Genomic DNA, 16,963 nt, shown 5'->3' with positions numbered 1-16,963 from the left:
AGTTTGGACAAAATTCAAAAAGATAAAAAATTATGCTGATATACACATTCAGGCAAAACATATGTGCATGTATGTGTGTTTTCTATGCATGTGTGTGTTTTGGAAAGTAGAGCTGCTACATATTTGCAAGTATTCTGGCCCGTATAAGTTTCATTTATTCATGTTCAAATTTTTTTCATCACTCCTAGTTGTTTCCTCTAGTTGTTAAATAAAATTGAGACCAAAGACAAAAAAAATGAATAAAATTAAGAACAAAGTCTTTAGATATGCATATGGATAACTTCGAGACTTTAAGAAAGGGTGGTATTAATTCTGATAAGGGACATTTATGGATGAGGGGGCATTGGAAGGTTCTTGAAAGGCAAGAAGATTAGGTAAGTGGAACAATGAGGGCCCTACCTGTCATTTTTTCCACCTCCTGTGTGGAATTACTCTGCATCTGCATTTTAGAACTCTGAAAGTTTCCACATGATGTACATTTCTGAGGCTGGATTTTCTCGTAGTGCGTAGCCATGGGGATGGAAGAGGAAACCAGTCCCAGACCAGAAGAACACTGGTGATGAGGAAAGGGGCAGACAGATGGTTCTTGGCTGGGAATGTTGTATGTACTGCTCAATGGACACCCAAGAGTCACTATTTCATCAAGAATATTTCCAGGGCTGAGCCATCACTATAAATCGCTTAAAACAAAGAAGCATGCTGAGAAACGTTAAATCTTTAAACTAGAGATGTGGATTTTGGTGGGATAAAGTTCCGGCAAGTGGGAATAAATTCAGGAGGACCTTTCACATTCTACTCAACTTACAGTGTTGACTTTACCTCTAGGTTCGCAGGCCTGGAGACACACTTTTATAATAAGTTCCCAATTTATCAAGCGGAAACAATGCATCTCAGATGCATACCGAATGACTCATTACTGCTGACTGTTATTATTTAGGATTCATCTCATGGATGAAAGCTCCTGTTACAGTGAAAGATGGAACACAATAAATAATTACTTCCTAGGTACCTTCGACAAAATATGTCGGCCAAGAATGTTTTGAAATCCAATACCCTAATTTTATTACTTATTAATTTGTGGAAAGTCATTAGTTGCAATGAGTTTCCCTAAAATTAGCGTTACTTAATATGCCTAATCTGGATAATTTAATTGTTATATTTTGAACTAGCTTTGAAAATGGCTGAATTGCTGAATTGCAGGCATAATTCATGTCCACATGAAAGTTAGGACATGACAGTGTCCACTGTGGGTCCTGTATCTAAATAATTGGGTGTGTGACTTTTTTGTTAATCTCCGTCTCTGTCAATGAAATGTAAGATCTGAAGAAGAAAAACCCAAGCCACCTTTGTTCTTTGCCCATAATTCTGTCTTCTGTTCTAGTGTGCTATCCAGCCCCAACCCCCAAAAAAGGATTTTTTTTTAATGAAAAAGTAAATAAAAGGCAAAACCCAATTTATGTCATAAAGCCTTGAATTCCTAAAGGGACGGAGACAGCAGGGATAGATGGGTGGGATTTCTCACAACAAAATACTTGTCTTAGGTTAAGGATAGATCAGGGGAGCAGGGGGCAGAATGTGGAGGCATTGGGAAGAGAAATGATAAATATCTTCAAGAGTTACGAGGTAAGATTTGAAGCATATTATTGTTTTGTTGGGACCCCTGACAGATAAGCTATAATAAAATAAACTAAATACAGTAGTATTAATAGTTGATGTATTGTTTTTGTTGTATTATAACCTTGATTAAGCACTACATCTGTTTCAATAACACTATTCAAGCAAATAAACTACGGAACGTCAGTGGTTAACAAAATTGAAGGTTATTTTCTTGCACATAATTCTACATTGCTGTTTTCCTGGTTAGCGGGTTGCTTTTCTCTCAAGGTGACTCAGGGACCCTGGTTCCTTCACCCCATGAATCCACCATCCTGGGGCCTTGAAATCTCCAACCAGTAGGCAGGTGGGAGTGAGAGAGGAAAGAGCCTCACCTGCGTCTTAGAGTCACTGGCCCTGAAGTGACACCCATGACTTATGCTCACACTTTTTTTTTTTTTACTAGAATGCAAACATGCTCACCAATGACTACAAGGAATATTTTTAAATTTTGTTCTTGTTAAGGTATTTGTTGTTTAATGACAGCTTTAGGGTATGGAGTTGGGGGCATGACAATTTAATTACTAACTAGCTTCCTTTACTACATAATCTCACAGTGTTCAAAGCAAGAGTCCTGGTCTCTTATACACATTATTTCACATAATCCTAGAAACAATGCTATGCAATAAAGAGTTTACTGATTTTAAGGTAAGGGAATTGGCAAATAAAAAAGTCAAATAGGGGCACCTGGGTGGCTCAGTTGTTAAGCGTCTGCCTTCGGCTCAAGAGTGATCCCGGTGTTCTGGGATCGATCCCCACATCGGGCTCCTCTGCTGGGAGCCTGCCTCTTCCTCTCCCACTCCCCCTATTTGTGTTCCCTCTCTCGCTGGCTGTCTCTCTGTCAAATAAATAAATAAATAAAATATTTTTTTAAAAAAGTCAAATAACTTGGATATATATATATAGAGAGAGAGAGAGAGAAAGAGAGAGAGAGAGAGAGAGAGAGAAGGGGGGGAGAGAAAGCAGGAAAGTGCTAAACCTGCCACAGAGTTCCAAGTTTCTATATATTTCTATGATACCATCTCCTCCTCTTCTACGTGTTTTAAAGAAAATAATCTGGGGCGCCTGGGTGGCACAGCGGTTAAGCNTCTCCCACTCCCCCTATTTGTGTTCCCTCTCTCGCTGGCTGTCTCTCTGTCAAATAAATAAATAAATAAAATATTTTTTTAAAAAAGTCAAATAACTTGGATATATATATATAGAGAGAGAGAGAGAGAAAGAGAGAGAGAGAGAGAGAGAGAGAAGGGGGGGAGAGAAAGCAGGAAAGTGCTAAACCTGCCANTCTGCTGGGAGCCTGCCTCTTCCTCTCCCACTCCCCCTATTTGTGTTCCCTCTCTCGCTGGCTGTCTCTCTGTCAAATAAATAAATAAATAAAATCTTTAAAAAAAAAAGTCAAATAACTTGGGTATATATATATATAGAGAGAGAGAGAGAGAGAGAAAAGGGGTGGAGAGAAGGCAGGAAAGTGCTAAACCTGCCTCAGAGTTCCAAGTTTCTATATATTTCTATGATACCATCTCCTCCTCTTCTACGTGTTTTAAAGAAAATAATCTACATAAAGCATGCAGCAACAGGACCAGGAGCANTGTGTTCCCTCTCTCTCTGGCTGTCTCTATCTCTGTCAAATAAATAAATAAAATCTTTTAAAAAAAATAAAATAAAAAAAAAAAAGAAAATAATCTACATAAAGCATGCAGCAACAGGACCAGGAGCAGACGAATATGTAAATACATGCCATCTATTATTTCATTATTGCACATAATGCATGTTAAGTGACTTTTTCTCTAGATTGTTAGCTGCTGGAGCTCTGGGTCCATGTCTCAAATGTGTTTGCAACTTCAATATATAACATGAGTCTTGTGGCAGAAACCATTAGCTGCCTACTAAAATCTTATTTTTTTTCTCTTGGGCAAGCAGCTATATTTACATTTCCCAGCTTCCTTTGCAGTTAGCGGTAGCCATGTGACTAAGCCCTCTCCAGTGATATGTAAAGGGAAACTATTTGTGCCATTCTCAGGCCCGGCCCATTAAAAAATAAAAAAACAAAACACAAAAACAAAAAATTTCACGTATTCTTCCAGGATATTTCTGGAGAAACTTTCTGACTTCACCTGACTACAGTGTTAATGTGCAGGTAATCTGGGAAGCCACTTGGTAAAGATAGCGGAGCAGCTGTTGACTCTGATCTGTGAATGCTCACATAGGGAACTGAATCTTTCCCTGGACTGTTAAATGAGAAATAAATCAACTTCTTGGTCTTCAACATCTGAAATTTTGGGTTTTTCTGTTACTGGCACTTGGCCTAGAGTAACTACTACACTAACGACCATAGAAGGCTGTAAGGACTAATGGTTGAGCACAAGAGCTTCAGAAAAAGACATAAGACAACTCACTAACTTGCTCGAGGTTAACCTTTCATGAGCAATAGAGATTAGAATCAAATTTAGTTCTACCTGTTACCAAATCCATTGATCCTCTGTATATTACTGTCTCTCACATGCCTTTAGTTTTTCTTATGCTGTTTCCCACAAGAAGCCTTCTGTGTCCTTCAGAATCATCATGGAGGAAAATATGACTTTGGTGCAAGCTTGGTCTTTTGTCATGGGCAGAACCAATGCTTCGTTGTATTGATCTTAACAGTGAGGTTCTCATTCCAAACTCCTTCAAAGGTTGAAGTGTGGGCAGCTAGATGTTTTATGTCCTACCAATTTTATTTACAATAAAAGAATTTCACTCCCACTAAGAAAGATGGAGGGCATGTGGCTAAGATTGATAGCTTTTGTTAAGCAAGTGCATAAATAGTAATTTTGCTAATAAATTGAAAGAGGATGCTAGTTTAAAAACTGTTGGTCACATTGGAATGAATGGTGTTTCTGTGCCTTGGTCTAGCTGCTGAATAACTACTCACCATGGATAAGTTCTTTCACTAAGCAAATTAGAGGAGAAATTCAGTTTAATTCTATTTGATTCAACAAATATTTATTTAGGGTTCATTGAATAAGAATATATGGGAGAGGGACTTGAATAAGGAATGATTTCTGCCTGGAGGGACATCCATTCTAAGAGGTATTATAAGAGCATTTTAAAGTACATACATCTTAAATTATCTATGGAGTTTATAGGAGGAATACATTACAGCATGGGTAGATGGCACCATATTGGGTAGAGGGGCAGTAACAAGAAATCCCTCCTAGAGGAAATAGAAAGATCTAGACATATGTGCTAGTGACAGCACCACAGAATGAAAAAGAGATACACTTTAAGATGAAAGGAAGAGCAAGAGCAAAAGCATGGAAGGGAGAGGAGCAGGAGGTCTCCTTAGGAAGAAGAAGGAGTTTGGGCGGCTTAAAAGTGGGGCATATGAAAGAGTAATAAGGGGCCAAAAGGACTTTAAAAGTTGGTTGTCACAAAAAAAAAAAAATGAAGGTCCATGTCTTCCAACGTAAAGTAATTTAAATTATAGTTTGGGAAGTGTGAAGGGATCACTGAGTGCATTGAGGATGGTGTCAGTATAAACTGGGGTGTATATATCTTATGGCCTATCTTATTCATCACTTGATATGTTGATATCAGCATGTGAGAAGGATGATAAAGGTATTGAGATATTAAATTCAACATCATAGAAAACAAAGAGATCACACGTAAACCATAGAAGTACTTTCTAAACGAAAGACAAACTTTATTGTTTTGAAATGGTCCACTGCATCTTTCTAGAAAACATTCATTCCCCACCCCCTCTGTATATGACAGGCTTTGTACCATTAGAGGAAGGCTATATCTGGATATGGAATATAAAATGGTGAAAGATTTTAATTGGGCGATTTTCAAGTTCTAGTTTCCATAATTTCTTTTCTAGCCAGTCATTATACCATCAATGGCATATCTGTCTGCATGAGCTGGACTCTGCAATAGTAACAAATGACCAAAATATTATTGGAGGTTATAGCAAAAACAGGAGGAAAAAAAGCCTTCCTCTCCCCATTGAAACAAGCAAAAACCCAAAAAACATGATTCTGAGACTCATTTTCCTTTCAGATGCTTCAACAACCAATAGGTGAAAACCATGTACTGATTCAACTCCATCCCAAGGTCTTTTCCAGTTTTGTATTTTACTGGTCTTGTTAGAAACAGTCGCCTACTGTAACAGCAAGTCCCCAGACTCCCGGTCCACTTCTATTTCCTTTGTTTTCTTTTTCTTTTTCTTTTTTTATGTGCTTCAAGACAGGCCAATTCTTTTCTTAACATCTCCTCCTCCTCCTCCTCCTTCCCTTTTCTTTCTTTTTTTTTTTTTTTAAAGAGAGAGAGAGTGTATGTGCAGGAGAGCCAGCTAGTGGAGGGGCAGAGAGAGAGAGAGAGAGAATCTTAAGCAGACTCCTTGCTGAGTGTGGAGCCAGACACAGGGCTTGATCTCATGACCCTGAGATCATGAACTGAGCCAAAATCAAGCATCAGATGTTTAACTGACTGAGGCGCCCAGGCACCCCAACATCTCCTTCTTGTAATAACTTGTCAAATACAACCAATAAGAAATATCATATAATATTATGTTTTAATTTGTTTCTCTTTTTTCCTTCAGATAAAAGTTTACTAGGGACAAGAACTCATATTAAAATCCTGTTTTAGACTTTTTGTTTGAACATCATGGCATAGGCCCCCTCTTTTTTGCTTTGTTTTTGCTTCTCCCTGCTAAGCACAACTTTAATCCTTGGAACTAGCACAAGAGAATACTAAAGGGGAACTCTGAATGGCGAGAAGGAGGTAAGTTGTTTTGAGATCCAGGTGTGTGCGGGAGAACAACAAGCACAACAACAGGGTATTTATTTATTTATTTATAAATATTTTATTTATTTATTTATTTATTTATTTGACAAAGAGAGAGAATGCAGGAGCAGGGGAAGGGGGAGGGGCAGAAGGAGAGGGAGAAGCAGACTCCCCGCTGAGCAGGAAGTCCCAGGACCCACAGATCATGACCTGAGACCAATGCAGACACAACCAACTGAGCCACCCAGGTGCCTCATCAACAAGGTATTTAGAACCCTGTACCCAAAGGAGGAAGTCTACCCAGACCTGGCATTTACAGATCCCCTACTCCAGAAATAGAAGGTAACCCAGGTGGGCTCATTTTTTTTTTCCCAGATTGAACCTGAGTCCTTTTGACAACATTGATGCATCTGACACCACCAACAAGGGGGACTGAGTGGGAGTCCTGCCAGAATTAAGCAACCAAGGGAGGTCCTGTCCTTCCCGCATGGATCTAAGGCTCCTCTCTTCCACTAAGAGACACTTAGGCAGCTGATGGAACTGGAAAAAGAGACTCAGACATAGCAAGTGCCCTGGAACAGCAAGCCTCTTTTTCCACAGTAGCTTGCTGTTCTGCCAAGCTGGGGTACATCAGTAGAAACAGCCCACTACAGCCACCCCTCAATGGGAGATGCTTGGGGACCTGGCCCTGACAACATCAGCAAGGATCAGAGGGAGCCCAGCAACACCAGATATACCAAGCAAATGAAAATAACACTGCAGAAGCTCCGAAAAGTGTCTCTGGAAGCTAAAAGTAGAGGGAAATTATCTCAACTTGGTTAAAAATCATATACACAAAACCCTGCAATTAACATTATACTTAACGGTAAAAGACTGAATGCTTTCCCTCAAAAATTAAAACAACCAAGGAATTCATTCTTATTATTCTTATTCATCATAGTGCTAGAATTTATTTCCAGCCTGTACCATAAAGCAAGAAAAGGGGAAAAAAGATATACATATTGTACAAGAAGACATAAAGGCACCCTTATTTGCAGATGGCATAACTCTCTACGGAGAAAATCCCATGGAGTCTGCACAAAACTCCTAGAGGTAATCAGTAAGCTCAGCAGTGTCACAGGATACAAGCTTACCACGAAAACCAATCACATCCCTATCTACTAATAAAGAATGTGCTGTTCACAAAGCAAAATTAATAACACAATAGCATTTACAACTGCTCCAAAGAAAATTAAATACTTAAGTATGGTTGTCAAAACATCCATGCTAAGAATTACAAAATGCTGATTAAAGAAATCAAAGGAGATCAAAGTAAATGGACAGATACACCTTATTTATGGGATTGAAGACTCTACATCATAAAGATTTCAATTCTGCACAAAACTGATTTACAGATTTAATACAATTCTTAACAAATACCAAGCAAGATTTTTTGTGAGGATGCAGACAAGCTTATTGTAACATTTATATGGAAAGGCACAGGCCCTGGAATAACTAAAACATTTTTGACAAAGAAAGATAAAGTAGAAAGAATTACTCTACTTATTATTAAGACTTACAATATAGCCATAGTAATCAAGGTAGTATGATACTGGAGGGGAACAGACACAGTGAAATGGGACAGAATAGAGGACTCGGTAATATACCAATGCAAATAATGCTCAAATTGTTTTTGAAAAAGACAGAAAACACAAAGCCAATTCAATGAAGGAAGTTCCTCTCCTTCCCTGAGGAGGTAGTCTAAGGCTCCTCTCTTCCAAGAAGAGACAGTTAGGCAGGCTGATAGAACTGGAAAAAGAGACTCAGAAAGAAGGGAAGATAGTCTAGGCAACAGAAGAAGAAGAAGAAAAAGAAGAAGAAAAGAAGAAAGAAAGAACGAAAGAACGAAAGAAAGAAAGAAAGAAGAAAAAAGAATATAAACCTCACAACTTATACAAAAATTAACTCAAAATAGATTATAGACTTAATGTAAAATGAAACACTATAAACCTTTTAGAAATAAACGTAGGAGGAAGGTCTTAGGATATGGTGCCAGGTGAAGAATTCTTAGACTTGACGCCGGGTGCACAATGCATCAAAGAAGAAAATTGCTATATTGAGCCTTATCAAAATCAAACACTTTACTCCATGAACCACCCCTTCCCCATTCCTTGCCCCATGCGTCTCTTCCATCTGTCTGTCGCTGAGTTGGATCCTTTCATAATAAACTGGCAAGGCAGTAAGTAGAATGTTTCTTTGAGTTTTGTGAGCTCTCTGGCAAATTAAACTAACTCAAGAAGGGGGGGTTGTTGGAACTTGGAATCTATCGCTGATGGTTGGAAGCAGTAACCTAGGCTTCTGATTGGAGTTTGCAGGGCCAGTGGGGGGAGCGGTCTTGAAAGACTGAGCCCTCACCTTGTGGGATCTAACGCTACCACTAGGTAGAGAATGTCAGAACTGAGTTTAACTATAGAACACCCGCTGCTGTTGCTGTTCCCTGGTAGTGCGGGAAAGCCCCCTCCCACACACGGACGGGGGTTGGGTCTCAGAGCCGCCATTAAAGATTAGACAGTTCACCAATGTGTATATATGAATGGCAAATAAGGGCATAAAAGCCATTGAAGAAATGCAACGGCATTAGCCATTGAAGAAATGCAAATTAAAGCCCAAATGAGAAACAGTAACATATTGATGCATGCAACAGCTTGGACGAACCTCTGGGGAATTCTTTTGAGTGAAAAAAGTCAATCCTTGCGGGTTACATATGGTATGTTTTTATTTGTAATAACAAAACTATAGAAATGTAAGCCAGATTAGTAGTTTCCAGGGGTTGGGGAAGAGGACTGAAGGGAGTGGGTGTAGTTATAAAAAAGCAATATAGGGGATCCTATGGCATCGTGCTTTCAGTAACTGTGATGTGGTGGTGGAGACACAAACAACCATGGTGATGAAATTGTATAAACCTCAATACACACACACACACAAATGAGTAAAACTGGGGAAATATGAAGAAGTGAAGAGTATCAATGTCAATATCCTGGTTATGCTATTTTGCTATAATTATGCAAACTGTTATGCTTGGGGAAAACTCAGCAAAGGATACAAAGGATGTCTGTATTATTTTTACAACTGCATGGGAATCTACAAGTATCTCAGTTTTAGAAAGAAGCTTATTGGGTTTATTATCTGCCTTTGAAATTACGGCAAGCAGCAGTTCCATCAAAAGTCTGCTACTACATAACATGCCTCTCTCCCTTCCGGTCTCTGAGAGCTGTGTGCTTAATGCCTCCTCCCCAGCCCCTAAGAGAATGCTACACTGTGTGTGTGTGTTTGTTATTGTTGTTGTTGTTGTCATAGTCTTGGTAGCATGCCATTGGTCATTGAAACTCAATTTCTGCTACTCTGGAATGACCCTGATGATCCAGCAGCCACCATCTTGAACATTACTCGTTGCTAAGAAAAATCGATCAACTGATTTTTGGATCTCCTCAAATTTGTCCCATGGTGGCATGCATCACTTAGGGTGGAGTTTTAAGTCATATGGCCACATCTCACTCCAAGGAGGCAGAGAGGTGTCCTGCTATTTTGTGCTTGCAACGAGTAGAACTGGAAATATTTGGTAAATAACCCATTCACTACCGCAAGTAAAATAATTTTGGGTTGTATGTTTGTCTTATGACTTTGACAACCAGACTGGAGTGTGTTCCTTAACTTACTAGGCCAGAACTTACGCTAGGACAAACTATTTTAACTGAACATGATGGTGTGAGAAACACAGAGAACTGTAGCAAGTAGTGAAGGAAAGGGAGAGTCCAGATTAGGACCCTATTTGAGAAAAATTAACTCTGATCGACAAAGAAGGATAGTTAGGAGAGAAATAGAGGCAGGAAATTTTTGGTAGTGTATGTAAATGATGGATCTGATGGCAGAATGGAAACATGGCAATGGTTTGGATCATGTTGATAATGGTGAAAAGACACAATACTAGGACTGTTTCTCTCTCCCTCCTCCCCCCTCTATTTATTTGGTTATATACATATATATTTAGTTACATTTGTCAGCACTACACTTCAGGCCCGTGATTTAGTAATTCTGAGCTACTTTCAGTTCTTCAAATATATTCTGTTTCTTCTCCATGCTTTGATGGACTGTTTCACATGCCTGAGTGTGCGGACATGCTGAGTTCTCGTGTCTGTCACTCTCACCTGATCTCATGCTCTTTGTGAGTAGGGATGGTGTGAGACCCTTCCTCTCCCTTGCAGAGTGGGGATACTTCGAAAGTGTGGAGACACTAGCTGCAGTGTTGAAACAAACGGCTCATCTCACTTGTAATGGAAGAACGTGAAGCTAAGTTGTGCCCTACATCTTCTTGTGAATTTCTTGGTGTCTGTATCTATCAGCATCTTTATCCAGTCTTCTGTGTCCCCATTTGTCATCCCTTCCCTAGCTTTGTCATTAAATACATTCATTAAACATACAAAGAGGACAGTTAGAGAATACCATAGATAGAAGAAAGATAATATTTCTTGTTCAGATGCATCCAAGTTAAGACAGAAATAGGAAATCACTTTTATGTGACAGATTTATAGTGTAATATTCCCTTTTTATAAAAAAATATTTCCGTGCAGAACAAACTTCTTGTCTGTAGATGGAATCCTACTGTTCTATTTTCTATGGAAATAAAATTAATGGCTTATAAAAATCTCAATAAGTGGACAGCAAATGGTGGGGAATGCATGGAAGAATTCTATTTGGATGAATATGAGTAAACATGATGGGATAGGGCTTGTGGTTTAGACTGGGGATGGTTAGGCTGGGCTCAGGCTGGGTCTGTCACTTGGAGTAGAAGGGTGCAGACAGAGGGGGAAACGGAGCCAAGTGAAGACCAGCATCATCCAAGGAACCAGGTTGAAGCTACAAGAAGCAAACACTGCATAAGGCAAGTGTCTGAAAGCCCATTATCTTGTCATAATGCACAGCAGCTGGTGAGAGAAAACTGCTCAGGATTTAGCCTGAGTTAAAGGGCAGTCAGAGACCTCCGTTCACAGGAGCCAGCTCCAGGGCCTTGGGCATTTCTGTGCAGGGGAAGATGTATGCCAACTTTACAGGAACAGGGCAAAACTGAAGAGAAATCAGTGCAGGCTGTGTTTTAAAAATTTTTAAATAATAATAATATTGAGTTCCTACTCAGAGTAGAACTGTGTTAGATATGGAGATGCCAAAAGGTAAAGCACCTTGACTGAGTTTGCAGAGTGAAATGAAATGGACAGTCCAATTTGATTATGTACTAAAAAAAAATGCTACCAATAGTTTCTGCAAGGGCAGACTAGGGAGATCCGAGATATGTGACCCACGAACTTGGTAAGGCAGAAAGAGCAGAGTGGAGGGGTCTGTTACAGGGAGGCAATGCCACAGAAACCAGGCTCCAGGTAAACAAGCCCCCCCCCCACTCTTTCCACAGACAGCCTTCTCTCAGATTGAAGAGGAAAAAGAGAAGTTCCCCCTTGATCATATATGGAAGCTCCTCAGAAGTTACCCCAACTGGGAACTGACATTTTTTGAGCCACCCTCTCAAATAACCCCAATATGAAAATGTTATACACAAAGGTTCTTTTCAGTCAAATTTATAAGGAAAAAAAGTTATAGCCTGTATAGCTAGTGTATTAGGGTATAGTTATATTAAATCATATAAAATAGGATAAAATTTAATGTTGTGATAAAATGCTCATGATTTTGTAATAAAAACAGGATCTAACTTACAGGTATACAATGTTCACTACTATAAAAAAATAACAAAATAAAATTCAAACAACAAAAAGCTGCAAATAAAAAATTCCAACATCAATGCAGTAAACAACCCTGTCCAATAAGATTTCTCGTGATGGAAAACGTGTGCTGTCCAGCACAGTAGCCGTTGACACCAGGGGGTTCCTGAGCAGCAGAATGCAGCTAATAGGATTAATTCAAATGTGATTTTACATTTAATTTAATATTTGGATTTTATTTAACATGGGTGGTGGCTACAGTACTGGATGGCACAGGTACATTTTTAATAAAGCATGATTTTCCCCCCACCAATTATGTGGAGATGGAACTTGAGAAGATACATCCACTCATGTGTAAATGGGGACAAACGAATGATAAAGCCAATGTTACTGATCTACGATTAAGAGTAAATGAAAAATACATGAGACAGCGATCACTTAGGAGATACTAGCAAGTAGGAATCATTTTATAAATAACAATAGTTAAACTTCTGAAGTTACAGATATTATTATTCTATGAGGGTAAAACGCCATGTCCCCTAATGCAGAAGCATGCGAGCTCAAGACAGCATTTGGGAAATGGCCTGTCCTTTTATCATTGTCATTTTAGGATTTGGTTATCTCCATTTTAAGGAAGTCCTGGAGAGGGGCGCCTGGGTGGCTCAGTTGGTTAAGCATCCAACTCTTGATTTCAGCTTGGGTTGTGATCTTGGGGTCATGGGATTGAGCCCTGTGTTGGGCTCCACGCTCAGTGTGGAGTCTGCTTGGGATTCTCTCCCTCCCACTACCTCTGCCCCTCCCCCAGTTTGCACTTGCCCTCTCTCTCTCTTGCTCTCTCTCAATAAATAAATAAATAAAATCTTTAAAAAAAATAATGTCCTCTCCAGGCTATAGGGTGGAATCAGACATATTTGGCCAAACGTATTGAGTAATCCTTCTTAGTTTAGAGATGCAGAGAGTGTGATATGAGGCCACATGCCTTGTTTCACTAGACATGAGGGCAATGCTTTTGTAAGGTGAAGAGAGGAGACAAAAGTTAAAGGAAGGAGCAATACAGTGAAGTGAGAAGAAATATAAAATCCCTCCAACTCTTTGCAGGAGCCCTATTTCCCTCCCCTAAGTTCCACCTAGATGCTCCCCAAAACATGCTTTAATTCTCCTTCCTGGCTTCTGTGAAGTTGGTGTAGCTGTCTCTGAATGTCCCGGTATTCCTGATCCTCAGCCCAGCTCAATCTCAGGGAGTACTACAGGCCTGTTAAGGAAGGAAAAGGGATGGGGGAGCAAACACCTGACCTAACCAAGGAGTGAGACAGTCAAATGGCTGTGTCTTCTGCATTCTTCGTCTGATGTTTTATTAATGTGCTGGCTACATTTTAATTAACAGAATCCTTTATTGTATGTGTGCCCTGGGGCTGTGTAAGAAAAGGGCATGATTTTAAAAGTCTACAGAGTAGATAAATAAGCAAATATTGCCTCAGACAACATTTCCCTACATGTACCAGTAATAGATATTAATTACTGGATTGGGATTTTACAGACACAATTCAAGCAATCAGGAGTGCTTCAAGGACAAAAATGATCACACTGGAAAACATTTAAGGGGGAAATATGGAAGCAGTGGGGGAACTCAGTTACCCTGGAATGAGTGAAATATACAGAAGTTTCAAGGAATTTGAGATAACTTTCTCAGTTTGGGTTCTCCCAGAAGCAAACTCCGAGACAAGCATCTAAGGGGCAGTAGTTTACTTGTGAATTTATCTCAAGAATTACCAGTAGTTGAGTGGGAAACTGAGATAAGGAAAGAAAAATTGTCAATGAAATTTGCAAAATTAGCCAGTAGCTACCATGGGCAACTGAAGCAAATTCCTGCTGGGAAAGGCTGACAGACATTGTGGAACAAGCCTCAGAGTTTTCCCAATGTAGGGATAAAGACACTGGTGGATGTTTCTACTATTTCCCATGTGCCGGTGTATGAAGGCTGCATCTCCAGAATGTATTCATTCTTTGGCACTTAGGGCTTGCCCTGCACATAAACCCAGTGTGATCCCCAGAGAAAGACACAGATGGGTTGGCAGCAAGTGCCTTTTGCCACGTGAAGGTGGACAGTCAGATGATTCAGTTAGACACCAGCAGCATCTGCTTCTGTTACAATAGACCTTTTGCGGGGGGGAGTAAATACTTCATATTTTTGTCACTGATCACTTCTTTTTTTTTTTTTTAAGATTTTATTTATTTATTTGACACACAGAGAAAGGGAGTGCAAGCAGGGGGAGCAGCAGGCAGAGGGAGAAGGAGAAGCAGCTCCCTGCTGAGCAAGGGAGCCCAATGTGGGGCTCGATCTCAGGACCCTGGGATCATGACCTAAGCCAAAGGCAGACGCTTAACCGACTGAGCCACCCAGGCACCCCCACTGGTCACTTCTGATTGTGGAAGTTACACTCACTCTAGAATCTGAGAAATATGAATTTGAATCTTTGGTCTGCACTTCAATAGGTGACCTTAGGTCTTCTATAATAGCTTTATACATCTTTTTCCAGACTGGCCAACAGGGATAGTGTAATACATGTAGCAGTAGACTAATGTTGTAAATTGAGTGAGATCACGTATAGAAAACCAGTCAACGCCTTACATGGTACACCAAATATACAGAGGAGGACATAACACCTAATAAATAAATGGGGAATATTATACTTATTAATATACTAATTCATTTTCTACATTCACTAAAAGGGACAAGGTTCAAAAATGACAAAAATCTGGTGAGTGCAATCCCTTGAGTTTCTAAATAAGCTTTCTTCTGATCTCTTCACATGGGATTATAATAGAACAGGAATGCAAAAGCATGGAAAGTATCATTCCATTATTTAATAAGTACCTTAAAGTTATTAAATAACCACTAACCTCCTTTGATTTACTCCCAATTTATTTACTTTAAGTACCTACCTGCTCCTACTTAAGATTTGATGAGGGGAATTCTCCAGCTCAGAGAAATGTACTAGACCAGCTAAAGATGAGGTGCCTTCACTGAGATGGCTCAGATCCAGCAAGTGTTCAGAGTTTTGCAAAAGGAGAACAGTAAGTTTCTTTCCTCAACTTTCTGTTTCACTGCAGGATTAATTATTGAATAGAAGGAAATGTACTATTGATCTTGTCAGTAAATGCGTTCAGTTAGAACCAATTTTACAATACGTGGAAATGAGAGAGACCCTCCATAAGCAATGTCTGTCTTGAAAGGTATGCTTGTCATTACAATCATTCATTCATAGATTTATCATTCATTAACTATTCTCATCCACAGTAATTCAGAACTTCTTAGGCAGGCACTGTGCCAGGCTGGGGGACAAGGCAAAACTCAAAGTTCCTTCCCTCAAAGAGCACTTTGCTATGAGAACAATAGTCAAGTAACAGGAAGATTAAAATACGCAGGATAACTACCATTCCAGGTACTCCCTTGGGATAGGTGAGATTACCCGCCCCGGGGGCTGTGGGTAAAGGTCATAGGGACAGCTGCACTGAGAGATGGTGTCTAACACCACTGGGCCCTGAAAAGTCACCTGCTGTCAGCTGGGACACCCGGATGAGGGGGAGCCCCATCCAGAGAGCTGAATGCAGTGGTACGAGACACGAAGCAAAAGATGGCATTGTGCTCTGAGAACTGTAAGGGATTTGCTGCTCCCATTAGACAACAAGCTCCCTGAGGACAGGGACCATTAGCTGTTCTGCCCCACGCCATCCTGGCACTAGAACACACCTGGAGAGAGCAGACACTCCCAGAGCAATGGTGCCGTTTGTGCAGCCCAGGAAGGAGGGAGGCATTGGTGGGGATGTGAACAGGCTGCCAAAGGGCTCAGAGTCTAATCTCTCTTCATTGCAATAGTAGGTGATGGAGAAATAGGAAACATTTAGAAGTTTGTCTTGGTTTAAACAACAGAGAATCCTCAAAAATAATTGTTATTAGGTTGTAACTAGGAAAGAATTTACATTTCAAAAAGAGGAAAGCCATTTCTAGTTTTACAAAGGGAAGAAAATTCCAAGTTTGTCTAGAGGTTGGGACTAGTTTTCTTATGGAAATGGATCTGAGTCCTTCATCAGATTGGAGCGGTGGAAAGCTGGTGCAAAATAGAGCCAGAGAAGCTTCAGGCTCTGGCTCTCCTCTGCAAAGCAGGCTCACATCAGCTGTGTCATGAAGAGACGTGGAGTACATAGGAGCACACTGTGGTCATGGGCCAAAACGCCAAGCCTGCAGCTTTAACTCGGCCATATAACTGCCTGCTAAAGAGCTTCTTCAGGGTTCGCTCTACGCCTTCACAGACAGCCAACTCTGAGATGCTGTAACTCACCATCCTTCTTCCTCCCAGCCCAGCGCTCCTGAGCCAGCACCAGGGACCACAGAGCAAACACAGGAGTGAGATTCAGGACACTAACACCCAGGCCAAGGCTCTTATCCACTTCCATGTAATTTGCACTTCATCTACAAACTTATGAAAGTTATTTTAAAGAACAGTGTGCTGTCCTTTTTTTGTGGATGGTGGAATTGTGTGTGTGTGTGTGTGTGTGTGTGTGTGTGTGTGTGTTTTAATCCTAAGAGTCATGGGGAGTTCAAAAAGAAGGATGATGAAATGAATCTTAAGTGGGTCATTGCCTGGAGTCAGCCAACTTCTCCAGAATATAGATCTGGTATTTTGTGGAATTAAAAGAGAAAGTTAGCATGCCTATGGCCTTCAGTTACCAGGGTACTGGGGTGGAAAAGGAAGAATCTTTGAAAGTGGCAAAAAAGAAAAAGAAAAAGAGAAAGAGAAAGAGAA

This window comes from Ailuropoda melanoleuca, chromosome 9, assembly GCF_002007445.2.
Source record: "Ailuropoda melanoleuca isolate Jingjing chromosome 9, ASM200744v2, whole genome shotgun sequence".
Lineage (NCBI taxonomy): Eukaryota > Metazoa > Chordata > Mammalia > Carnivora > Ursidae > Ailuropoda > Ailuropoda melanoleuca.
The sequence above is the reverse complement of the archived record's forward strand: the minus strand, read 5'-3'. Positions refer to the sequence as shown.